Source organism: Rhinolophus ferrumequinum, chromosome 14 (assembly GCF_004115265.2).
Source record: "Rhinolophus ferrumequinum isolate MPI-CBG mRhiFer1 chromosome 14, mRhiFer1_v1.p, whole genome shotgun sequence".
Lineage (NCBI taxonomy): Eukaryota > Metazoa > Chordata > Mammalia > Chiroptera > Rhinolophidae > Rhinolophus > Rhinolophus ferrumequinum.
Genome location: NC_046297.1, coordinates 69,527,789 through 69,554,394, shown reverse-complemented (window position 1 = coordinate 69,554,394; position 26,606 = coordinate 69,527,789).

The window sequence follows — 26,606 nt, the reverse complement described above, 5'->3', positions numbered from 1 at the left end:
TTTGTAAATCTTAATTGAACCACATGTACAGGCATTAATGAAGCAGTATAATAACACTGCTCTGTCAATAAGACAACACACTAATGCTCGATACTTATATTCCTGGAAAATGTACTCGTTGGGCCTCATCAAAGCATAATAGGGAGGTAGATAAACAATTAATCTCATTAATTGCAATCAAAGGACAAAAAGTACAAACTAGTTGCCTAGAGGAATCGACTTCCCCAGATTTCCTCGCAAACAGATCTGGTGCTAATGAAGTGACAGTGTGATGTAAGGGGTACAGCTGAGGAGTTAAAATCCCAGTGGGAATGTCAGAGAAGGGCATCCAAACTGGGGGAAACCAAGGCCTTCCCTTGCAACACTGAGTTCTTGGAAGAGTACTCTTGAGATCCATTCATTCATTTCTTCAACAAAGGCATACTTAGCGCTCACTCTAGTAATCATTGTGCAATTTCTTTGTATCGAGTCATCACGTGGTACACCTTAAACTTACATGACGTTGTGCGTCAATTAAATCGCCATAAAACTGGGAAAAATAAATAAAAACACCCACTCTGTAAGCTGGGAACTGTTCTTGAAAATGAAATTTTAAGCATAAGTAAGAATTCTCCTTGATAAGAAAGTGTGTAACTAGAGATTTTGGGGATGTTTTGGGTCACGCCCTTTCATAAGCATCTCATTTAAAGTCTTATTTTTTATTTCCAAAAATCTTAACAGTCGGGTGTTACTAATCACATTTTATAGATTAATATATTTTGAGGTTGAGCAATTTGCTCTTTGCATATTTAATGATTAGTAGACAAGAGGACTTAACAAGTCATCTGACTCCCAACACCCTGGTTATTACAAAATTCATCTGTACACCAGCTGGGCAGGTAGACGTGTGTGTGGATATTGGACAATTATCATTCTTCTCCCAAGTTTCAGAGGTGACACTGTGGGAATGCACTCAGCCTGGATTAAGTTTCCTAATTGCAATGCTGGCACCCCAGACATCTGCTGTTCTTTCTTCTCAGTGGTTCCTTTCTTCTCAGTGTGCCAAAGGGGACTCTGCCTTCCCCTGGCACCCTTCCGGTCTACCCAGTATCTGTATTCTAACAGTGATCTCCTGACCCTGAACCTGGAGTGTGACTTTCCCCATCCGGGGCCCTCAATGCTTTGGATCTTTCCCGACTCCTCACTCTAACTCCAGAGCCAGCCCAACTGTGCTGCTTCCCATGGTGCCCCTGTATCTCTCTGTCCCTCTCTGTCCCTGTCATTTGTCTGGGTTCAATGCCATTCCACCACATTAGGAAACTCTCCGCCAAGCCCTCAATGTTAAGTTCAAGTGACACCTCTATGAATCCTCCCTTTATGTCAGTAAACAAAAGCTCCCCACCCAGTTTTGTACTTGGTCCATTTGTCTATCAATGGAGAATAGTTACTTGTTTACGTGCTTCTGCTTTCACCAGATGGTGAATTTCTAAATTGAAGCATTCATCATATTATTCTTGGCATTCTTCTAGGGCACAGGGAAATATTTCTGTTGAATGTATTTAAAAAAAACACACCAAGAAACAAAAAACACACCAAACTGCATGCAAATGATGCAGCTACCTCCTTAGTGTCCTCACTCCCCTGAAACAAAAAAAGACTGAGGCTAGTTCTTCCTGACTACAAACAGAAGGGATCCAGAAGGGATTACTCAGGCCATCAGCTCAGGGTTTGCAGCCAAGTCTAGTAAATATGGAGCTCCTTCTACCAAAAAAAAAGGAGGGACTTGGCTGGCACAGGATGTCTTTATACGCTTCACATGGCAAATGCTCATTTGCCTCTTTACGCCACAACTGGGCCTGATGTCCGTCAACCTCATTTTTGTCCACCGAGTATACCTATGTCCTTCTGAATGACGACTTGTCACTGAGCCCTGAATCCCTTCAATCTATTCTCTTATGAGGTCTTGGAGGATCTCAAACGCAAACAAACATCTGATTGTATCACTTCACTGTTGAAATAATTGAACGCCTCCTGGGATAACGTCCCGAATCATTTGATTGTCCTTTCAGGCCTTCGTTTCCAACGGTCCTTTCACTCCATCTCCTATCAACATGACATACTCTAATCATGCACTGTTACTTTGTGTTCTCTAAGAAAATGTGATCGCTAATCTTAGCCTATTGAAAAGAAGAATTCACACTTTATTTTTAGAATGGTTTTAGGTTTACAGAAAGTCGAGCAGAAAGTACAGAGGGTTCCCTCAGACTCCTCTCCGCATCCCTCCAACCCCCCCAGTTTCCCCTCATTAACATTTCCTATTCATGTGGTATGTTGCAATTGATGAACCAATATTGACACACCATTATTAACTGACCTCTACAGTTTGCCTTACGTTTCTCTCTTTGTGTTATATAGTTCCATGACTTTTAGCCTTTGATGTGTGTTATTACCCCTGGGTACAAGGTGCTGTTACTTACGCCTCGGGTTTCAACTTACTTGCCGCCTCTTCCAGGAAGTCCTCCCTGACACATAATACTGCCCCAGGTCACATTATTAGAGAGTCAGAGGATACGGAAAGGTTTAAACTTATTTTAAATAAGCACACTTTTTTAAGTGTTCATATCCAACAATAATTAAATTATGTGGCATGGCACTTTCATTTCACAGTAAATGTCCACTCTCACTATAGTACCCATGAACCATGATACCACTTTTAGCAAATAAGCATACAGATTGTCCCGTTAACTTTTATTTTCAAATAAACAATAAATAGTATTTTGCTATAAGTATCTCCTATGAATATTTCGGCCATATGTATACTAAACATATCTATTTTTATGTCAAATTCAAATGTAACTGGACTTCCTACATTTCATCTAGTGACCCCACCCATGAAGCAGTGCTGAATTTGAAGATTTGAGGTACCCTGAAAACTAAGGGGAGCTTTTCAATATTCTCTGAAAACAAACACAACCCTCTCTCTCATGCACCCTGTGTTGTTGAGAGCTCCGTTCTGAATGAAATTATAGAAACAATGACCTCTTTCTATGAAGCCCTTAGTGCTGTTCTATTGTTTTAGTTTCTCTATCTTTCTGTTGCATTCTAAACCTAACTGTATTGTGGAATCTGCACATTAAACACGTGTTTCTCTAAAGGAGTATGTTTGGGGTCTAAGGTTAGAGTAGGACATGGTATTTGAGAGGAAAACCATTAGCAAGGTGGGAAGCCTGTAGCCTGGCATTAGGTGTTCATTAGCTTCACTGCGTTCAGTTTAGATCTCCAGAAACTTCACGGGAAAGCACTTAATATGCAACCTACCAATCTCCTTCTCGCATCGTCAGTTTGAACTGGAATCGTCTCCATTCCAGCACTAGCTTTTACCACGCACTGTCTGGGTGAGCTGTTCAGCCAATAAATCCAATAAAGTCGTTCCCCAGAGGGGAGAGATTTCTCCCACGGAATACACCGTCTCGCAGTGAAGACATACCTGGTGTGTTGAAGTTACCGATTGACAGAAACATGGATCTGATTTCCAGTTTTCCTGAAGGAACATTGAACGACGTGAGGAAACACTAGTTTGGGGTGTCTTGTGTCTTGCAGGGCACTTTGGTTTTGTGGAATCGGACTCATCTCTCCCTTATTATATTTAAAAACAGTGGCACGTTGCTTCTGATGAATTCTTTTCAATTTGAAGGGCAGTCGCGTGCCCATCATCTCCTTTGAGAATCAAAACACTGCATCGGTCAATATTTTTTCTAAATTGCGCCCCATGGATTGAGATTAGGGACCATTTTGTGGGGACGTCTCCAAAACCATATTATTCTCTGCTAGCTGGTATTTCTGTTTGTGAAGCCACACAAATTACACTTTCCTTCTCAAAGTCTATGATTTTAATCTAATTAATCACATTTTAGAATTTTTATCCGAGTTCATTGCACAAGATGAGTCAGATTGAAGGTCGTCCCATCCCTAAAAGAAGCAAGGGAAACAGAATTAGCAACAGTGACAACTACTCTTCGTCGAGTGTCTATCCCTGTGCGCTATAAAGTATCTCTGTTTACATACGAGGAAAATGAAGTCACTGGGCTTGTCAAGAAAAGAGGGAGGGTGACAGCCTACTTCTGCGGGTCCCCAGATCCCGTATCCTGCCCCTGCGCTTTCTTTTCTGGACTCTCTGTGACAAATATGACTGATACCCTGTTCTGGTCCAGATGTTATCTGACCACAGGCAAAAACTATTATGTATTTCCCCTGATCACAGAGCTCCCACTCAGTGTGGAGAATAAGAAACTAACAGGAAAAGAAACACACACAAAACAGGCATGAACTGTAATAATTGCAGTGAAGCCCTCGCAGTGGTAGAGAGTAAGGGGCCCGGAGGAGGGTCTTCTCTACACCCTGTCGGCAGGGGAGCCTGTCTGAAGTTGAACCTGATGCCTGGAAGATGAGAAGTCTGTCATGTGAAGAGCGTGAGATGAGAATCTCAGACAGAGATGGAAATGCTTTGAAGCAAGGAGGGCAATGGCAGTTTTGAAGGACTGAGAAAGGGTATAGCAAAGCTACGGTGTAGATGAGCAGGAAGAAACGGCATGAACCGGGAGTAGAGGATGGGAAATAGAAGAGTTTCATCCGGCAACGCTTGCAGGTCACAAGAGGTGCTGTTAAGTTCTACCCTTAACAGGAACCCAGTGGAGGAATTTACGCAGAGAAATGACGTGTCATGGGATGAGGCAGTTCTTACCTGGAACTTTCTTTTTGTTTATAGACTCAAAAGATTATTCATTTAAAGAAAGATCCCAAGTTTTGCTACACTTAGTCGGTTCTGTGACTAGAGAACACTTGCTCATGCCTTAGGGTAGGTGTGGCCTGGGGGCGAACGGGGACAAGGGAAGAAGAACCACCACCTACATGAAGAAAGACAAGCACTTAGGAAAGTTGGAACCCGAAAGTGAGCAGGCGAGAGTGTATCACAGCGCAACCCGTCATTTAATGGTATTTCTAGAAAGAAAGCTGTTGTTCTACCCATTTTTCTTAGTTCAAACACAGGTTAGAAACTTAGAGGGTGGAGTTGGATTACAACTTTTAGGATGCAAAAATTGATGGGTGTGTGTGTGTGTGTGTGTGTGTGTGTGTGTGTGTGTGTGTTTGTGTGCACGCGTGTGCGCGCACCAAAAATACAAACCATTAAAGTGTCAGTTTTCCCAAAAACATATTTCTGAGGCTTACATGGTTAATTTAACTCTTCTAACCCAAAGCCCAGTTGCAAACTCCCTGGCTTCTGAACTAAACAGTGATGGAATGATGTGTTCAGATAGTATCAACAAGACGTGACCCAAAGATTGCTCAGAGGACATGGTCTGCTTAGTGTTCACACAAGCTTGTGTCACAACAGGTCACCCCACTTCTCAGCTACAGCAGCTGTTCCCTTTTTGGGGAAGAGGCAGGGTCCACTCAGCACCCACTCTGCCGAGTGTGGAGCTGGCATGTGGAAGATGGCTGATTGTCTCCTGATCTCCACAGGGTGTTACAACTCTGAGCCAGCATGTTTTAGTCATCTTTAAACTTGCAAACAAGAGAGTGTCTCTGAGGACTGAATACTGTCCTTATCCGATTTCAATTCCACAATCGAGCCCTAAATTGTGTGGTTCTACTCTAGGATTGTAGAGATTCTGAGACAAGACTTTCATAATCACAGTTGCTTCCCTGCCAACTTCTCCTGCTCTGAGTTGCTGAGATCGGAGCTGATCTGGGCAGATATCAAGGGCAGAGCAGGGCATCGCTTCCCATAGTTCCTAGGACAGTGCAAACCCTCTAGCCAAAGTTAAGAATCCTGGAGGTCAAGTGTAGATAAAATCTTTCATTAAGTGTTTGAAGATAAACTGTCAAAGTGAAGAGGTTGGACAGAAAGACAGTCATGGGAGGATCTGGCCAGACAAAAACCAGGAATCCAAGACGAGAGAGAGGTTGAAGCATAGCATGAGGAGATGGCCCGGGTGTGGGGTCAGGTGCAAGGCGGTCCTCTGCCTCTGGTAGCTCTGTGCCCTGGGAGAGTGACATGCCCTCTAAACCTCACTTCCTCCACTGTAATTCCAGTCCCAACACTGAAGCTTACATAACTCCATGGCCATCTTTTTAAACATTTTATGCGTGTTTTCTTACTTGAACGCCAAAGCAACCTATGGACTTAGTATCATTTTATTTCTAATTTACATATGAGAGTTTTGAAAACATAGATGCTAAGTTTTATGATCAAGGTCTCGCAGTCACTGCATGGTGGACTCCATACCTAAACGCAGCCATCTGGTGCCAGAGTCCAGCTTCTTCACATCATTCTGGATGAATCTGTGGAAAATGGCAAAGGATAAATGGTAATAGTAGTCATTGGCATTAAAATATTATTTTCTATCTTTAGAATTACAGTTGGGTATTTTTTTAAATACATTCCATTTTCTCCTTATCATATTCATGTTTTTCATTATATACTTGAGCATATGGGACGTATTTATAATAGCCGTTATCTCCAAATCCCATCATCTCTGCATTCCGGGTTACACTTTCTTAATTCTTTTATTGACTAGTAACTTTTCATTGGATGTAGGCGTTGCATAAGCTGTATTGTGAAGCCTTTTGTTGCATTCCTTTAAATAGTGCTGGATTTTTTTTACTGAGAGGATGTTAAGTCACGTGTGGATGCATTGCTTCCATGTCAGTTCTGTCTTTAAGCTGTGTCAGGGCAGGTCCAGATTTACCTTTACTCTGGAGCTATTGAGACCATCATAGGTCTTTGTGGCATCTCTGTTGAAGGTCCCTTATGTTCAACACAGTCTCTCTACTCCTGCTGGACGGAATTCCAACAATTTCCAGTCTTGTGTATACAGTGGGGATTGTTCATCTTATAGATCCCTGTGTGCCATGGAAAGTACATAAGGAGGCCCTCCATTCTTGCTCTCTGGTCACTGTTCTCCTTCAGTTCTGTGGGGTCTCTCTCTGTGTGTTCTCACACTGATGTCCAGCCAAAGACTGAAGGGGTGTTTGCAGGATCCACAGGCTTGAGCTCCCCCAGCCACTTACACTTTCATCCCTGTCTCCTGAGACGGCTGGGGAGTTTATTTCCATTTTCCCTTCTGTGCCAAAGGCCATGGATGACTTCGTGGGGTAGAGAGCTTGGGTGATGGATGGGTTTTCTCGCTCGTGTTTCTTTTCTCAAGGATCCCAGTCCTGGGCTGATATTGTCCAGTACTTGAAAATATTTGTTTCTCATATTTTCTTGTCCTGTTTCCTGGTTGTGTCTGATAGGATTGGAATTCCAGACCATCTGACCCTCTCTTGGGTGGAAACAGAACTCCACTGTCATCATGAATGTCTTATGAGATAATACTTGTAGTAGCTTCCTAGTGGGTGTTAAATCCCTTTAGTGGGGGCTGGGAGTGTATAGTGGAGTTACTGACCCCATCTGGAGAGGCGGAAGTAGGCACAGGAGACTTCCTGGAGCTGAGTCTCTAAAGCCAATGCGTTTTCCAATATTAATGTTCTTTTGGTCTACTTAGCATGCTAAGTTTAAAAGGAGCATACCGTGTTTCCCTGCAAATAAGACCTAGCTAGACCATCAGCTCTAATGCATCTTTTGGAGCAAAAATTAATATAAGACCCGGTATTCTATTCTATTCTATTCTATTCTATTCTATTCTATTCTATTCTATCCGAAAGACCGGGTCTTATATTAATTTTTGCTCGAAAAGATGCATTAGAGCTGATGGTCCGGCTAGGTCTTATTTTCGGAGAAACACAGTAAATGAGGGATTGAAATTGCTTGACTTAATGAAGTCTTAATAATAACCCTAATTCAGTTTACTTGGCATCTATCACTCATAGATGAATAGCTAATGTCTTTTCTAATAAAACAGTCATAATAAAACCAAGGAAGCCATAAAACATGTTGTTTTTATTCTTTTAATTACATACTTTCTAAGCGAAGATTCTGACTCTATTAGAATAATTCTATAAAGTGCTTGAGTTTTTCTTTTTTTTAAATTTCAAAATTAAATGTACTAGATGCTACAAGAGGAAGCACGCGATGCTGTTTTCTTATCCTACCGGTAATTAAATGAAAATGGAATCCAATTCCAACTCTCCATAGTATGTTCTGGAAAGTGACTTTCCCTAAAGGTAGAGGAAACTAAGTGACCTGGATTTTGATCCCCCTCAAACTCCTTTCTTTTGGGAGCTCTCAGATTCAGCTGTTTTCATCCATGAGTCTAGCAGAACAGAAACGTAATAACCTGTGATCATGAATTGAAACAAATGACCCTTCTCTCACTTCTACTTATAAAAGCTAAGATATATCGGCAGTTTCAAAAGAAATGCTGAGAGTGAACAAAAACATATTGATACCGAAAAGTCAAGTCATACTGAGTCAGTCCAACTCCCCGATAGCTGCTTTCTCGTCCTGCTCTAGCTGAGTGTGTGCTAGTCCTTGAGTTTCCACACTGCTCACGCTATCCCACCTCACTATCTTGCTTTCCTTTCTTACCTCGGAGACTGTCCCCATGTGCTTGCTACAAACAAGCCTGTGCTCAGTCACCTGAACATGACACCTCAGAGGCCTGGCCTTTTTGTAATCGAGACTAAAGGAGGGAAGGAAATTAGATGTATAGACCACCTGTAACACATCAGGCATCGTCGTACACATTGGAGAATACAGTATCCGTGGTCTGTAAATAAACACTGAGGAACTATTCTCATTGCACGCTTGATCAGTGCGGTAAAATGAATGGCCCAAATCACGTGGTTGGTGAACAGCAGACCTGGATCTCAGTGTCACCTGACTGACACACAGCCTCCTATGCACACATCTGCCCAATGTGTAGGCAGCCACCTGTGTTTCTGCCCAGTGTCCCTCCACTCACCTCTATTTACTGCCCAGAGGAATTGGCCCATTTCTCCACTCACTTATTGAACAAACATCGATTGAGATCCTACCATGACGCATGAGGCGAGAGGCTCCAGGGAGCGTGGGAAATAAATCCAAGCTCCCTGCTTTAAAAATCTCAAGAACCGGTAGGAAAGGCCAAAAAGGAAATAATTATTTGTCATCGTGTGCGAGAGGTACTGCAGCACAAAGAAGTGTCAGATACGATGGAAGCAGAAGGGAAGGAAACTTCACCCAGCCTGAGGCATAGATGTGCTGGTGGAGATGGACAGATAGACCTTCTCTGTGGAATTTATGTTGAGGCCATTCCTTGAGTCAGAAGTGGAGCTTTCTAGACGGATGAGGGTGGGAGGTTGTTAGAACAAGATTGGCCCATCCATCACCGAGGAGACTCGGACATCGTGGTCTACTTTAGCGGAGCTCAGTTATTAGACCAGAGTTACAGAGGGGGTGAGGGGCTAAGTATGGAAGAGGATTGGCTGGTTCCTGTCTCTCTTCTTTGCTTTCCATGTCTGCTCCATCTGAAAGGCCTTCCACCCTCCTCTGTAATTTCTCGGCCTGTTGGCCATTCACTTATGTTTCCAGAATGATGTGGATGCCAACCGCCCACTCCTTTGCTCACATTTCAGTTGTATGTTACAGTTGTCTGTCTTTTGACCTTATCACCCGGTACAGCTGACGGGCCCCTGTCCACCAGCACCTCGAGACTGTGAACTCTTACGAAAAGGACGGTCGTGTCCTATTTAACTCTTACTCCCAGAACCTAGAGGAGCCATAGTGCCAGGCAGGACATGGGCATGTCAGGACACCTGCTCAGGGAACCAGTAAGTGGATTTCCTGCATGCGAGGAGAGAAACGGAGCGATGTGTCTTGGTTTTTCCTCCAGACCCGTGGAATTAGCTAATACAGTTCCAGGTTATGTTCCTACTCCACCCTTTCACCCTATATCCCCCGTCAGTAGGTCTTAGGACATTAGTGTCTTAGTGAATTTATTTTAACCAAATCCAAATTTTCTGTTAGCTTTCTGGGTTGCTAACCCCTCCACGTCCATTTGTTTTATGGCTCTATTTACTCGGTGGCTTGCTACATCTTCCAATTTGGAATAATAGGAGAATTTCATTAACGTGCTATTTACTCTCACTTCGAAATCTCATGTCCTCTACCTCCTTTTGTGTGGCTTATCACCAAGAATAAAGTAGATGCCTAGTAAATGAAATGTGCCCATGGTATTTAATGTGGAAGGGTTATGAATACAAAAGGAAGAAAATAATAGAAGAGGATTGAATAGATTTTGAGGGAAATGAAAAAACTCAGAGGTGCTTATAAAGAGTTATTCCTCATGGAAAAATATACTTGAGGAAAATTGATAAAACACATGTGCATGGAAGGTGTGAAATAATTGTAGTCATTTAGAGAAAAATGGTAGAAGTGTTAATAGATGATGCCGAATTTACATTAACAAAAAAGTAATAATGTCTATGCTGGAACATTAGAGTATTGGAGCTGAAAGTCACTCTGGGGATTTAAATGTTTCCTTCTCATTTTACAGACGAGCAGAAAATACCCTGAGGGACTTCGTCAAGGGCACGAATTGTTACAAAGCAAATCCTAGAAGCCACATTTTGTTTCCTAATTAGTTGCTCTTTGCTCTAAAGCACCGGCCCTTATGGCTTATAAATGATTGGCACAGAAATCATTTTGATTTGTACAATATACGCGTTAACATAGGGAGGTAGTTATCATTTTCCTTATTTGACACGTGAAAAAAATCTGAGGCTCAGAGAAGCAGGACCAGTGGCGGGCAGGCTTCTGGTTCGTGGCAAGGTCAGACCTGAAGCTCTTTTTTCGTCTTCCACAATGATCATTCTTGCATATACACCACTCGGACCCTGATCTAAAATGCGTAACAGGTGACCTTTGAAAGGAACATGACAACGCACTAGCTCATCTTCAGTCCAAAAGCTAAAGAAGCGTGATGACCGCTGAGGTGACAGGAAAATGAATGTTAGAAATTTGGCGATGGATGCAGAGCAGAAGGGGAGCAGACTTCACCCAGAACCAGAAGAACCCAGAGCTGGGACCCAGCTTTGATGTGTCTGGTCCATGTTGACGGTTACTAAGACAACCCGCCTAATATCATCCCCGTATAAACTGTAAACCTGTCGCTCGAGCATTACCAGGAGTGGTAATGACTGTACTTGGCAGACACATAAAATACGATTGACCCATGTCCCGATGTTGATCTGAATGGCAGAACGGGTCCTGCCAAGCAATACCCTGCCTTTTAGTGTGTGGCTTCCCACATTTCTATTAAGCATCCGATTCTGGGAACCAGAACCTGGTCAATAGAATCGACACATAGATCTGAATTTCTAGAACAGCTACTGAAACAGCTGACAGAGGAGAAGACTCCCAAAGTCAGGTGGAGGAAAACAAAGACGGGTGTTTCAGCACTGATCAGAAATAGGTATTGTTTGGAAGTATTCTTCACCTTAGGTTGGATGTCAGCGCGATTTGATTTTTCACAGTACTTTGTGAAAAATATGCCTTTGATGCAGACTCAACAATACTCATGTTTAGAAAAAGATACGTACACTATTCTTATAGCTATTATGGCAACTAAAGCAAAGAAGCATGTGTTTTCGTATTAAGTGTCTTTATATTTGGAACTGGATAAACTCTGACTGGAGCACTAACCAGCCCCCCTAGGTTCACATTGCTGATCATACCATGATTATAGAAGTTTTTATATAAGAATTCGGCAGAAATATTTGAAGAAATCAGCACTTGATTTTTAATAGAAGAGTACATCAAAATTCTTGTCCAATTTCCTGTTCTTACTAGCTGTGTTACTTTGAGCTGGTCAATTAATTTGTCAGACTCCACTTTCTCAACTTTAAAGGAAAGAAACAGCATGTGCCTTAATTCAACAGAGGGTTTTTGTAAGTATTCGTATAATTTGAGAATTGTAATAATAGTTTATAAAGTCTGCGAGTGTCTCCAGGTCCCCAGGACAGGGCTATGCAAAATCTCTGTTGGATTCAGGCGAGCGTAACTCTCAGAGATCTGATATTTTGAAATGACAAACAGAGTTCCAAGCAATGCTTATCCTCTAGACGAGGTTGCTGGTAAAGTTCTGGTTCCCCTGGGTTTTTCCAGTTTAACCAGGCTCCGTGCCCATAACCACAGAGGGATGACAGAGTTTAGTGATGTCACAAGTGGGTGACCAAGGTTTGTTTCCGGACTCCAAATAATGAGAGAACAAAGGACAAATGGAGTGAAAATAGGAGCCCAAGCAGAAGAATTCCAGTGAAGGCACTTGTGGGAAGACTAGTGTCTCCAGGCAGGTGGGTATATTGGGCTCAATCTATTATATTCGTATGTAGAAAATGAGGTATTATGGCTGTCTCCTCAATGGTCTATTGCCAAATTCTCTTGGCTTTTCAGTTCATTCTATGCACCTTGGCCAGAATAATAACAGTGAAACAGTGAAGCATCATGCAAATACTCAGTTTAACCAACTCTAATAGCTTTCTGTCACATTTGGTCTAAGTAACAAAGTGTTTGCTCCGCCTGTCAGTCCCACGTGACCTGACTCCTACCTACTTTCCAGTTTCATCTCTGACGTCTCCCCCACAGGATTTTCCAACCTCCTGTTCTTCCATCAGTGTGGCTGTGATCCTTAGAGCAGGGGGTGGGGGTGGGGGGTGATTGACTTCTAGACTAGCATTGGAACTTAGTTTCAAATCACTTTGTCAAAGAAATCTTGAACTTTGTGGATCATTCTGGTTCCCCCACTTTATATGCTTGCATGCTGCTGTATACTTCTCCCTCCTAACAGATAGCACAGTTCTGCAGGATAACCTTGTATGATGCTTTTGATAATTCTGTTTTCACTGGTGGATTTTCTAAATATCTTTCTTACTTCCTCATGCAAAGCACACCCTCTCTTCCTAACTCCCTTAGATTGGTAACTCCTTTGACACTTGGTCCGGCTTCTGCATTTGGTTGCTCCTACACACAGTATTTCTCAGGTCACCCGTCTTAGGTCTCCAAGTGCACCCTGTAGAGAAATGATATGCCGACCGTGCATCCTGCCCTCCCCGGCTTCAGAGACCCAGAATTGGGCCAAGAAGCCCGGGTCGCATTTCCTAGGATGGTTACCAGTTTTATAGGTTTACCTGGGTTCAGTTCTTTAACCTTTTCCTATTGACGGATGAGACACTTATAGATAGCGCAGACCTGTACTGTTGAAGCATGCTATTTCCAGTCCTTGCTCTTCAGGTTTTATGACATTTCATAGGGTACTCTGGTTTATTTGTATAGAATCCATCTTTCTTACTGAGGTATAACTCTTTACAGGTAGATACTAAGTCTCATGCATTTCTCCACAGAAATACTGTAACTTAATCCATGTTTATTAGAAGAAATAGGGGGTTGGAACAGCTGAAGTTATCCTGGGCATGTTATGTCACTATCAGATATACCGTATTTCACCGAAAATAGGACCTAGCCGGACCATCAACTCTAATACGTCTTTTGGAGCAAAAATTATTTTATATTATATTATGTAAGACATGGTCTTATAGTAAAATAAAAACGGGTGTTATGTTACGTCATATTGTATTATATTATATTATATTATATTATATTATATTATATTATATTATAGACCCGGTCTTATAGTAAAATAAGGCCCGGTTTTATATTAATTTTTGCTCCAAAAGACACATTGGAGCTGATTGTCTGGCTAGGTCCTATTTTCAGGGAAACATGGTATATGATTGAGGTAGGTTGCTACCGCTTAACTATTGCAGTTGAAATTCTGTATGCTAGGATACGTAGAGGGTTGTCATTGTATCCTCCGACAATCTGACATTAAACTTACAAGTTCAGTTTCCATGTAATATCTCTGCTTGCAAAAACCTGGAAAGCGATATTTCCTTTCTCCACGGGGAGAAATATTGATGGGATTTAAATGACCAAACTTGCAAAACATGTACTTAAGGGTTAGAAGAGTGAGGACAAAAAAAGCCAAACTAAATTTCAGTCTACCTAATTTAAGTATCTCTAATTCAACAGCACGACTATTTCATTTTAATGGCACTATCTAGTGTAGTATTGTCGTGCTCTTGCCAAAAACTGATTAGATGAGCGCTTTGTAAAAATGAAGATGACTGGGAAGATATGGGTGCGTTTAATTTCATCAGTTCAGAAAATAGGATCTGCTTTCCTAATGGAGTGGAACATAAAAAGAGGAAATAGAAGGTGAAAGTCAGTTGCAATAATTAGGGAGCTGGCCAAGAAACTAGAGTTATGGTTACTTACGATCCATTCCCATGGATGTCTGATCAAAGGAAGCTTCAGTTTTGTTGAGCTGATAGCAAAGATATAGTTTATTAAGGGGTGAGTACAAAATAGGCCAAGAATATTCTGACTGCAGCTTTGACATTTTTCTATTAATTATGGATTGACTGTTGTCAGGAGAAACTCAATATCCACGTGCTAATCTGAACCAGGGTTTTCCTTTTCCATTTTCAATGAATAGGTAGAAGATCCTTGGAACCAAAAAGTCACTAACCTTAGTTTACTCAATTTATAAACTATTTAATTACGATCTGTTCAATAGGCTAGAGTACCTGGGGAGAGGGGAATTCTGAAAACAGTGGAGAACTAGGTTTGGGGAATATTAAGTTTCCATTTCCCCATAACGAATATCAGGAAAGCTAATTCTGATAATTACACAAATAAATACTTAAAAAGGCAGAAGGAGAAACACAAAGTCACAGTAAGATTTTGGCAATGAGTTCCACTGTCTTGGTAAGATCTGATAACACTTAAGAAGTTTTATAGAATAGGTGAAATTTGCCTTGAGAATGAAACAATTGATTGTACCTGCAGAAGCTCCAGCCTTTGAAAGCCTTGAAAAATAGGAAAGATTCAAGACGAATTAGCATAAATCCTGGAGTAGAAAGAAGTTTCACAGCTCGACATCAAAGTCTGCTCTCACCCCTCACTTCCCAGGGACAAAATCACTTTCGTTATTTTTTAAGTAATAGTAACATCGTCATTCAAGATCATTTAAAATCATCTGTTATTCCATTCTTTTGAAGTAAATAACATCCGATAGTGTCGTGCATTTTCTTCTAGAGCATATTCAAAGGAAGTATGAGGGTTGATCACCTCCTATGGGGGTTATATGTAAGAGTTACTCACGAAATGACTGCTGACGTCCCTATGCTTTGTGGTTCACAGAACAATATGTTCGTGGCTCAGAAGCTCTTTATCTCACTCTTTCCTTGGCTCATTGAGAATCAAGCCGTAAAGGATGGGGTGTACATACACAGTAAACAGCGAAGAGACAATAGAAGTGACCACTGTGGAGACATGGTGTGCATGTTGTAATTAGGTAATAAGATACGAGGTCTGACAATTAAGTTTGTGAACTTGCCACCGTGTGCTTACATTGGCAGCACTGTACACACAGCTGGACGTATCAGTGTCTCACAGCTTTTTCTAGGATGAGTTCGTGAACTTGATTGTCAGACCTTGCGTTTTGGTGGTTGATACTGCTTATCATCGTGTCACGCATTTATCGCCTAAGTTACCAAAACTTGTACGTTCACTTGTACGTTCTGTATAATTGTTCATTTTCCCCGAACTCTTCAAAGCAGGTATGGATGATATTATCATCTTAATCATATAGGTTAAGTGTCCTACTCTCGGACTATTACATGCCTTCCACAAGGATATCCAGCTAATACACAAACCATTCATTTTTTTAAAAAACTTCTAGCCATCAGGACTCACCTCTGTTACATATGCATAAAATATAAACATAAAGCTTTTGGAAAAAAACAGGGCAATATTTCTGCAGTGTGGGAGTAGGCAAATATTTTTTAGATGGCATACAGAATGCAATAAACATAAACTAACCAGGGATAAATGAGACTCCATCAAAATTAAAATCTTCAGCTTCATCAGAAGACATCATTAGGAAAATTAATTGACAAGTCACAGACTAAGAAATTATTCACAATACACATATTTGACAAAGGACTTGTACCCAGCATGCATAAATAACTCTTACAATTTTACAATAAAAACAACCCACTAAAAATAGAAAAAAATATTTAAAGAGTCAGTTTATTTTTATTTTTTTTATTTTATTTATTTTTTTTTTAATTTTTTTTTTCTTTTTTTTTCTTACCTGGGCAGCCCGGCCCATGCCTCCAGTGGGCGCCTACCCAAATCCTTGTGTGTGTGTCCCCGCCTGAATGTCTGGCACTGGTCCACAGGCTGATAAAGGCTGTGGCCGATAATGAGGTGCTTTCAAGTGGAGGGAGTATATACTTAAAGCTTGTAGGGAAGACATACGGCCTAGGCGAGAGGGAGTGGAAGGAGGCCCTAAAGCCCAATATGTGAGGGGGGCACAAAAAGAGCTATCTGAAGCCCCAAAAGGCTTCAGACAAGGCTGTTTCCTTAAGGAAAAGCGAGTCTGGAATACGTTGGTCCTCCTTCAAAACTCTGCCTGGCGGTGGCTCAGGTGGCCTGGCGGGTGGTGCTCCAGAGGAGCTGCGCTCTTGCAGCCCCTCCCTCTCGGCTGTCACTGCAGCTGAGCCGAGCTGGGGCCGGAGCCAGGCGGCAGAGAAGCCTCGTGCAGTCCCCAGAGGAGTACAGCGATAGAACAGAGGAGATGAAAAATCAAGTTTCCAGAGAGACATTATGCAATACAAGCACAGACCTCACTGGTGCTTGGAATTGTCTTGAGCCCGGCAGGTCCTAAATGACCTATTCCAAGACCGGGTTATCCTGTCACAGGAGTTTTCAAGAAGCGGACACCCTAATGGCCATTTAACTGTCCCACCCGTGCCCACAAAAGACGGCAAACAAAAGAGACATAGGAAAGTGAGCGAGAGGTTTTGGGATTCCCTAAAAGGGGCTTACCTCCTGGCTGGCTTGTTAAAATATGTTACCGGAGAGTGTTGAGGAGGTCTCATAGGGAAGGGACCCCGGACCAACGTCTCAAGAGCTAGGGAGAGATAGTGACACGATGAAAGAATAGCAGACAAAGGAGTCATCCTGCTGGCACTCTTATGAGCAGTCAAGCTGGGAAGGGACCAGAGGGACCTTTGGGACCCACTGTAGAGTAGCTATGACCAGTATCCCTCAGTTGTCCACAAAGGCCCACAGTCCTGGCCACGTGCCAGTATTCAGTCTCCTCATGGAAAGGAAAATGGCAGCAGAAGGATATGAGAAAGAAGCAGAGAGGAGGAGGGAAGCCTCCAAAGGGCACCCTTACGGAGAGTTGGGCTGGGGGAAGACCCCAGGAGTCTTTGGGCCACACCGCAGAGTCGCCATGGTCAGAGTCCCGCAATTGCTGCCAAGGGTCATTCACCTCAACCGCGCGCCGTCTTTGGGCTTTACTCCACCCGAGAGAGAAAGCAAGAGAGAAGGCAATTGGACTGTGGCCGACATTCCTCCGGCTCAGTGCCGGAGGGGATCAACCAAAGCCCTTCTGCAAGACCTGCCCTCCGAGTCTTGGGAGTAGCAGCCACGGCTTTTCGCATTTAAATGGCTGACGGAGGCCTACTGTTTGTATGACAGAAAAAAGGAGACAAAAAAGGATGAAGGCCCATAGAGTGGGCAAGTAGAAAGGCACAGATAATATTTACCTCTCCTTCAATCCCAAGCGAGCCCCCAAATGATGTAATGATGTTGGATCTGCCAGCAGTTTCTGGGTGTAGGCCAGGATCGTGTTTCGTGAGACCGAAGAATGGAAACATGGACCCGGGAGAGGCAAAGAGTTTGAAAAAGAGGATACTTTATTGAAAGCAAAGGGTCAGAGCTCCTGAGCAGGAGGGGGTCCCGAATGGGGGGTGCCCCAAGAGTCAGTTTATACTAAAGTGAAGGCCAAAATGGGAGGGGGCTCAGACTTCATCAGTCTTCCACGAAATGCAAATTAAAGCCACCGTGAGAAACTACTACACACCCAGTAGATGATAAATTTTAAAAACAATTTTTTTTTAAACTACAATACAAAGTATGGTGAAAATGTGGCAATTAGAACTTTCATACATTGCTTTGGATAATAGTTTGGCATTTTCTTTTCATGTTAAATGCACATTAACTATACAATCCAGCAATTCCACTCCTAGGGTATTTTATACAAGAAAAATAAAAATATATGTCTAAAGGTATTCATGGCAGCGTGACCCATATTAGCGAGCATTAACCAGCATTTTATTATTTGAGTATAGAATATTGAGCATATCATGGTGCTAATCTCTCTCTCTTATGTCATTAAAGTCAAACAGGTGAGGACAGCAGGAAAGGCTCAGGAGAGCCTGCCCTCAGTGACAGGGAGAGGGGTAGACCAGCAGTGTGGAGCACCAGGCACTGGTAAGTGTGAGGCACACGTGGTGACCTCTCTCCACAAGGTACTGCGCGCAAAGGGGGCTCAAACAAGTCACTTCATAGTGGTGACCACTGAGACACACATCTCGACCAGCTGAACAGGCTGACATCGGGGATGAGGCGTGCCTTAAAGGTGTCCTTGGCATCGTGTGATAAAATGGCCAGAGGAATGTACAATTAAATTGATATCATTATTAAATATGTCATTAAAGTGAAACCTACCATATACCTACTCTATTGCCCAAGAGACATACTCTCAGTGTGTATCTATGTGAAAACCTGTGGAGAAAACCTATGTCACCAAAACATCTGTGTTGGGATGTTTAGAGCAGCTTTATGTGTAACAGCCCAGAGTTGGAATCAACCCCAAAACTCACTGACAGGAGAATGGAAGGACAAAGTGTGGCATATCATCCTATTCTTACAGAATACTATTCAGCAAGCCAAAACAATGAAATACCAATAGCTGCGATGACCAAGGTGTTTTGTTTTGTTTTTTTAATGGAAAAAAAGCCAGATATTAAATTCCCTGCTGCATGATTCCATTTATGAGAAGAAGAGCAAAGAAAGTCTAACTATGTTGATAGAAATACAAACCATGGTTGCTTATCAGATTGCAGATGGATGACCAGGAGCCATGCGGGAGATTTCTGAGAGGAAGTAAATGTCCTACAGATTCTCCAGGGTTCTGGTTCCACGAGTGTACGTCTTTGTTAAAATCTCATCAAAATGTGCACTTAAGACCCGGGTGTTTCACTGTGTGTAAGCTTTGCCTTATTTAAAAGAAAATTAAGCCTAATATTGTACTGAGGGCTCAGCATCTCGTTATCCCTAAGACATAGTTCTCCCGTCAAGGACTCCTCAGCTGAACGTGCTTTGTGGGGGCAGAAATCTGAGTGACTAACATTAGTCCCAGTTTTCAAATACGAGAGTTGAGTCTCAGTACAATTTTGGTTGCTCAAGTTTGTACACCCAGTAAGTTGGTGGAGTAGTGGTGTGAACTATACTTACAGTCTATGGCAATGCTTTAAAAATAATACACATTTGACTTTAGATTTCGGTTTACAGGAAAGTTAGTACAGGATTCCTCCAGTATCCCAGGCTTTTATATGGATCTACATGTATCTAGGACATTTAATTACTCCCTGTAGATATGATACGATCCCCTACGTCAGCGTCATTTCCTTTCAGCATAAAGGACTTCCTTTAGCATTTTACGTAGTTTTGTTCAGTTCATAAATTCCCTCAGATTTTGTTTAGGTAAGCAAGTTCTTTTTTGACATTTTTAACACAATTTCTACTGGACATATGATTGATTCTGTGTTAATAGTTTTGTAGGTTTTTAAAATCCGTTTAAGGATACCACTCCATTGTTTTCATTCTTTATTTATTCTTATGAAATGGCAATTATTATTTGTTTCATTATTCTTTGTATGTTATGTATCTTTTCTTTTTTCCTGATTCCTTTTGAAATTTTATTTTTTCGATTGTTTTCAGCAGGTTTGTTTGGATATGCCTAAGTATGGTTTTACTGTTTTCATGTTGATAGATACCGAAAATAAGACCTAGTCAGACAATCAGCTCTACTGCGTCTTTTGGAGACCTGGTCTTATTTTAATATAGTATAGGGCCGGGTCTAATCTAATCTAATCTAGTCTAATATATTCCAGGTCTTATATTAATTTTTGCTCCAAAAGACCCATTAGAGCTGATTGTCCTACTAGGTTTTATTTTCAAGGAAACATGGTAGATTAGATTCTTTCTGGACCTGTAGATTGAGTTTTCAAATCAAACTTTTGGTGTTTTTGGTAATTTATTAATCTTTCTCCTTTTATATTATTTCTCTCTTTTCCTTCAAAGATTCCAATTATAGGCTTGTTGCCCCTTCATGTCGTCCCCCAGGTCACCTCTGTATCCCCCTCCCTCTTGGTTAATAAAGCACAGTCAGTGCGAGAACAGCAGTGCAGCGAGAGAGAAGTGGCACCTTTAGAGGGTCACTTACATTCTGAGGCCCTCAGTTGCCCTTTTGGGAAAGCAATAGTAGAACTAAACCACTTAGGTTTATTCGTTTTTAAAGCTATGTTTGTTGAGTATAAAAATACGCATTCAGAACATACAAAACATATAGATAAATAGGAAGAAAAATAAGGTAGAGATCACCATATATTTAGGCAACAGACACATTGATTATTTACTGTGTCAAAACTGTTAGGCATTTGGGAGAGAGGGATAAATAAAACAGGCTGACTCACTGACCTTGATAGATGGACTAGGTTGCAGTGGTAAGCTCTGTTAGCTTAGTGAGCTCTTTGTTCCCCCAAATCACACACGCACACACACACACACACACACACACATATGTATGTATGCACACATATTTATAATTCAATATATGTATTATATATGTAGCGAATGTTAGAACAAAAACACATATTCAATGCTTGTTGTGTATCATTGTTTGATAACTTCGCGTCTTTCTGTCTTTACTGCAAGCATTTTTGTCACAAATGTTTTGCCACCAACATTTTTACTGCATAACTAATTTGCTGAAGGCAATTTTACTATAAAAAGATAAAATCCTAACAAATAAAAGAGGGATATTAAAGGGTACGTAATGAAACATGAAGAAATGAATAACAAAACGAAAAAGACTTTATTTTAAATGTGTGTAGATTCATGGCAATCCTGCACAACTAACTGATTTATTCCATGGACTGAACCTAAGTACTTATCTTCGTTCTGTGGGAAATGTGGGTTCAACTCTGAGTCCCCAGAGAGGACCCCCGGCCTCTCTTTCTCTTCCCAATGGAGGGGGTTTCAAAATAAGAAACCAATCCTCGGGGCAAATCCTCATCTTCTGGAAGAAATGCTAACCATTTTCAGACCACCAGCCTGTGTACTCCTCACTGTCTCGACCACTATGAGGGCCGGCTGACATTATATATAAAAATGGGAGTAACTGTGAGAACTTCGTCAATGGAGAAATGAAAGCAAACTGACAACTAGCTTAAATACATTATGTCTGCTGAAGCTGGTTGATTTGTCAATGGAGAAGTGAAACCCAAAATAACAACGACAAAAAAAACCTGTTAGTTATTTTATCGTTTTCACAGTGGTTGATTGATTCATTAACGGAGAAATGAAACCAATCAACAACAGTCAAGCAGTTAATATATCTTTACTGCAAAATTGTTATGCAGTGAAAATGCTTGAGACTAAGATGCTTACACCAAAATGTCACTGCGAAAGTACATAGAATCATTATATATATATGATATACATACTTATATACTATATGCTTGTATATATAACACTATATATATGTAGATATATAGATAGATAGATGTATTTGTCTCTCTGAATAATATGAAGATGAGTCTGCTTTTACATGGATTTCTGAATGCATTTGTGTGTAAATAGTAGAAAATAGTAGAAAATAATAGAAAATGAATATTTTGAGACCCCAAATTTATTCTAGATAAGTGCCATCTATTTGTAATGCAAACTACAAATATAATTGAAAATTTTCTAGTGGCCACACTAACAAAAGTAAAAAGAAATAGGTAAAATAAGTGTTTAATAATTTATTTAACCCAATATATTCCAAGTAGATTATCATTTCAATCTGTAATCGTTCTACAATTATTTTGTAGTCTTCTTTTTATTGTAAGCCCCAAAATGGGATGAGTACTTTATACTTAGAGCCCAGCTCAGTTGGGACTTGTTACTTTTCAAGTTCTCCATAGCCCCACGTAGACAGTGGTTCCGATGTTAGCAGTGTGGTTCTCGGCTGTGTGACTGGGATGAAAGCTTCTACTGAACATGACTAAAGAATTTATGTTACAGTTTCACTCACAGTACCCATAACAGGTCTCATCCTTACACAAATCCAGTAACTATTTCTTTAAAGAATGAATGAATGAATGAGTGAGTGAGTGAATGAAAGAATGAGTGAATGAATGTATGAATGCTGACAAATTTCAAATCCAATTTGTACCAGTTTCCAGTCCTGCTTGTCTGATTGTTGATTGCCCATCTCTTAGTGCACACCCTGTTCTTTTCCCACTGGACAGGTAAATACTGACATGTCACTATTATTTAATAGAGGTCTGACAATTAAGTTCACAAACTTGTTGCAATGATGTTGCTAACCTTTTTTGATATCAGAGGGATTATTCATTATGAGTTTGTACCAACTGGACAGTTAACCAAGTTTACTACTTGGAAGTGCTGAAAAGGTTGCGTGAAAAAGTTAGACGACCTGAACTTTTTGCCAACAATTCATGGCTCTTGCATCACGACAATGCACCAGCTCACACGGCACTGTCTGGGAGGGAGTTTTTAGCCAGAAAACAAATAACTGTTTTGTAACAACCTGATCTGGCCCCCAATGACTTCTTTCTTTACCCAAAGATAAAGGAAATATTGAAAGGAAGACATTTTGATGACATTCAGGACATCAAGGGTAATACGACGACAGCTCTGATGTCCTTCCAGAAAGAGTTCCAACATTGCTTTGAAGCGTGGACTAGGTGCTGGCATCGGTGCATAGCTTCCCAAAAGGAGTACTTCGAAGGTGACCATAGTGATATTCAGCAGTGAGGTGTGGAGCACTTCTTCTAGGATGAGTTCACGAACTTAATTGTCCGGCCTCGTATATTTGGTTTTTGTTTCTATGATTTCAGATGCATTTTCATGTAATAATCAACCATTTACATTTCTCGTTTTGTTTCTATTTGAATTCCATTACCAAATCTTTAATAGGAATATTTTTCTTATTTTTAAACATTATGTGTACTTTATATATGCATATGCATGTATCTGCCTGTGTATCTGTAACACTGCCTGTCATCTTTTTGGGGTGAATTTCTTTTTTTTTTTTTTTCTTCAGTAAATGTAAGTTTTAATTTTCTAGATTAAATACCCAGCCGTTGGATTGCTGGATCACATGGGAAGTGTCCGTTTAAATTTGGAGGAAACTGTCAAAACCCATTCAGTGTGGCTCCAACTTTTAGCCTTCACACCAATGGTGTCGAAGAGTTCCAGTGGCTCCACATGACCTCCAGCACTGGTGTGTGTGTGTGTGTGTGAGAGAGAGAGAGAGAAAGAGTATCAGACTGTGGTCATCTGAGCAGGTGTTGGATCTCATAGGAGATTTGTTTGCATCCCCCTAACAGCTGGTGAGGTTGAACTCTGTGTGCTTACGTACCATCCTTATCTGTCTGGCTTGAAGCCTCGGGGTCTGCTGCTCACTGTACAACTAGGTTGTTTCCATATTGTTGAGGTTTGAGAGTTCTTTGTTTATTCTGGATACAACAAATCCTGTTTCAGATATTTGGGCTGCAAAGAGTTTCTTCTAGGCCGTAGCTCATTTTTTCCTTCATTTTTTATGTATATTAAATTTATTGGGGTGACATAATTGTTGTGAATTTTGCTTTTATTTTTCAATTTGGTCATGATAGGTTTTGGCTTAAAACATTTAAAAATAATATGATTAAATAGTCCCAAGTTTTTGTCCATTTTGTGTTTTCCTGATGATACACAATTAAATGATCGATTACTAGATCCTATCTGATTTTAGTTTTATAAAGTAATTTCCACAAACACATAAGTTCAGCCAAACACAAAGCAAAATAAGAAGAATTTGGAGTTTAGTTCTGGACCCCCTGACCTTCTTATTCTGTGCCTTCTAATTAGTAATGCCATTCATTCCATTTTATTTTGTGTATCAATCACGTCTCCATTTCTCAAATCTTACTGCCCCTCTAACTCTGACTCCTCAGGTCTGTATCCCCATTACAGCCTCATACAAGGCTTCGCTTCGGCACATGAATATTTTGCAGGTACTTTAAATAAGGCTTGTCCGGTATTGACAACTTATCCCAACTCCGTTGTAAATTATTTCAGAGACCAATAGCACCATTTATCTGAGCGAGAAGCCTGACAGGCGTGCTTCACTCTTCTTACCATTCTCTTACCCACTCCACAGCCCTCTCTTCCATGTCCTCAACATTTCAATCTCTCAACCTCTTCTTTATAAACATTTCCCTGAGTCCTGACCACCGTTATTTTCTCCCAGGATTTTAACAGTGGTTTCTAAGAAGTTTGCCTGCCTCAAACCTGACATGACTTATAACTCCCCCAAGATCAGGTCCTCAACCGTGTTGATAACCACATTTCCTGTGCTGTTCCCCATTTCACACAGGGCTTATCTAATTTTCCCAAGATTGTGCTGCTAGTGTAATTTAAAACCAGATCTAACTGTTAAGAAGTCTACTTTACAAATTGCATGTTTAGATCTTTGATCCATTTGAATTCATTTTTGTGCATGAAATGAAATAGGGGATAAGGCTTATATGCATTAGGTCTTAAAAGTACTTTTTTTCATAAATTTCTTTGACCACTTTGTCAAAACTTAATTACCCCAGAATATGTGCATTTACTTTTGGATTCTGTTCTGTCTCATGGGCTTTTACTTTTTGTCTATTGTTTTGACAATTCTACTTCGTTTTGATTATGTTTATTTTATTTTTTTAAATCAAATCGTCTATTTACATCAACTTGTTTTTTGCAAATTTATTTTGCTTTTCCTGATAACTTTCAATATAAGCTTCTTAATTTCTACAAAAAGGAATTCTGATTGGGGTTGCATGAAATTTATAGAGAAATTTGGAGAGAACTGCCATTATAACCACACAGCGCATTCTGATCCACGAGTGTAGAGAATCTCTTTGTTTATTTAAGTGTTACATAATTTGTCTCAACAAGTTTTATAACTTTCAGGCTAGAGAGCCTAAAAATTATTTGTTATTTTATTTAAGTATCTAATTTATTTTTGTTAGCTACATGATAGTAAGACCATTGTTTTCATCATGTAATTTTGATGCCTTTATAAATGCCTTTTTAAAACTTTATTTTACAGTTGTTCATTCAAAGTGCGCAGAAATAAACTTGATTTCTGTGTAATTGGATTTGTATCCTGCTACCTTTTAAAATCAACTTATTTTTTGTAATAGTGTTTTAGGGTCGATTTCTTAAGATTTTCTATGCACCCAAACATGCCATCTGCAAATAAAACAAGTTGTGTTTCTTTCTTTCCTATCTTCATGCCTTTCAGCTTTTTTTTCTTATATTAGTGCACTGGCCAGGGCTTCGGGCTCAGCCCTGGATGGAATTCATGACTGAACATCCTTGGTTTTCTGCAGTCTTAGGGGAAAGCATTCACCTTTCACCATGTGGTGTTAGCTGCATGCTTTTGTACATGCTCTTTATCAAGTTGAAGAAGTTGCCTTATATTTTTACTTCATTTGAATTTTTATCAAGAGTCAGTCACAGATTTTGCTAAATGTGTGTTTTGTTTTTTTTTTCTTTTTTGGAACTGCTCAGATGACCTTATGGCTTTTGTCTGTTATTTCTTAATGTGGTGGATTACACTGATTAATTTTTGTCCTGATAGATTACACATTTACATTGTATTTCATTCAAGTTGCTCCTCTTTTGTGAAAGGTGATTTTTTAACTATATGGATATTGCTCGCTTGATAAGAAAACGCTGCGTGGAGAGCAGCTCTGTTACTCAGCACAAAATGTCTATTGTACCTCTGTCTCCAGGCGTCCTGGGTGTCTGGGAGGACCCCTAAACCTTCCTCCAGACTCATTCCATAGAGAAAATGTTCTCGTCCTACCCAGAACACAGTTTTAAGGAGCTAGGAGCATTTTCAGCATGCCACGAGGACTTTTCATTGCAACACGTGCTCAATACGGAGATGAACTTTTGAAGTTCACTAATATGGAGCCAGACCGTGCTTGCCATCAGCCATGCGAATTATGCATTATATATACACAATCGTGTATTTTCTGTTGCAATGTAATAATTACATGTTCATCATAATATGGAGCAAAATCAGACATGTAGGTACTGCCTTGAGGGGAATCTTTGCAAACCAAATGGCTCCTTCAGCCCTTTCAGCACGGCCATGGCCCCAAACCTGAGGTGGGAGCAGTTTAGAATACAGGCCAGTGGGTACATCTGCCGCACTGGGAAAATCTGACACTTCACTGCCAAACGGAGTATTTCAAAGAATCAAATACTTAATGAGTTAAGTCACAGTTTCTGAAAAGCTATCATAATAGATTAAGTTAAGCCAGTCTCTCAAGAGTGATGAACTGAAAATCAAGTTGGCACGTGGCTGGTTTTGCTGACTGTGTGTGTGGATTCACCGAACATTGGTTACTCTATAACCCTTGGATCTCAGTGAGCCCCGCTTTGGGTTTAACTAAGT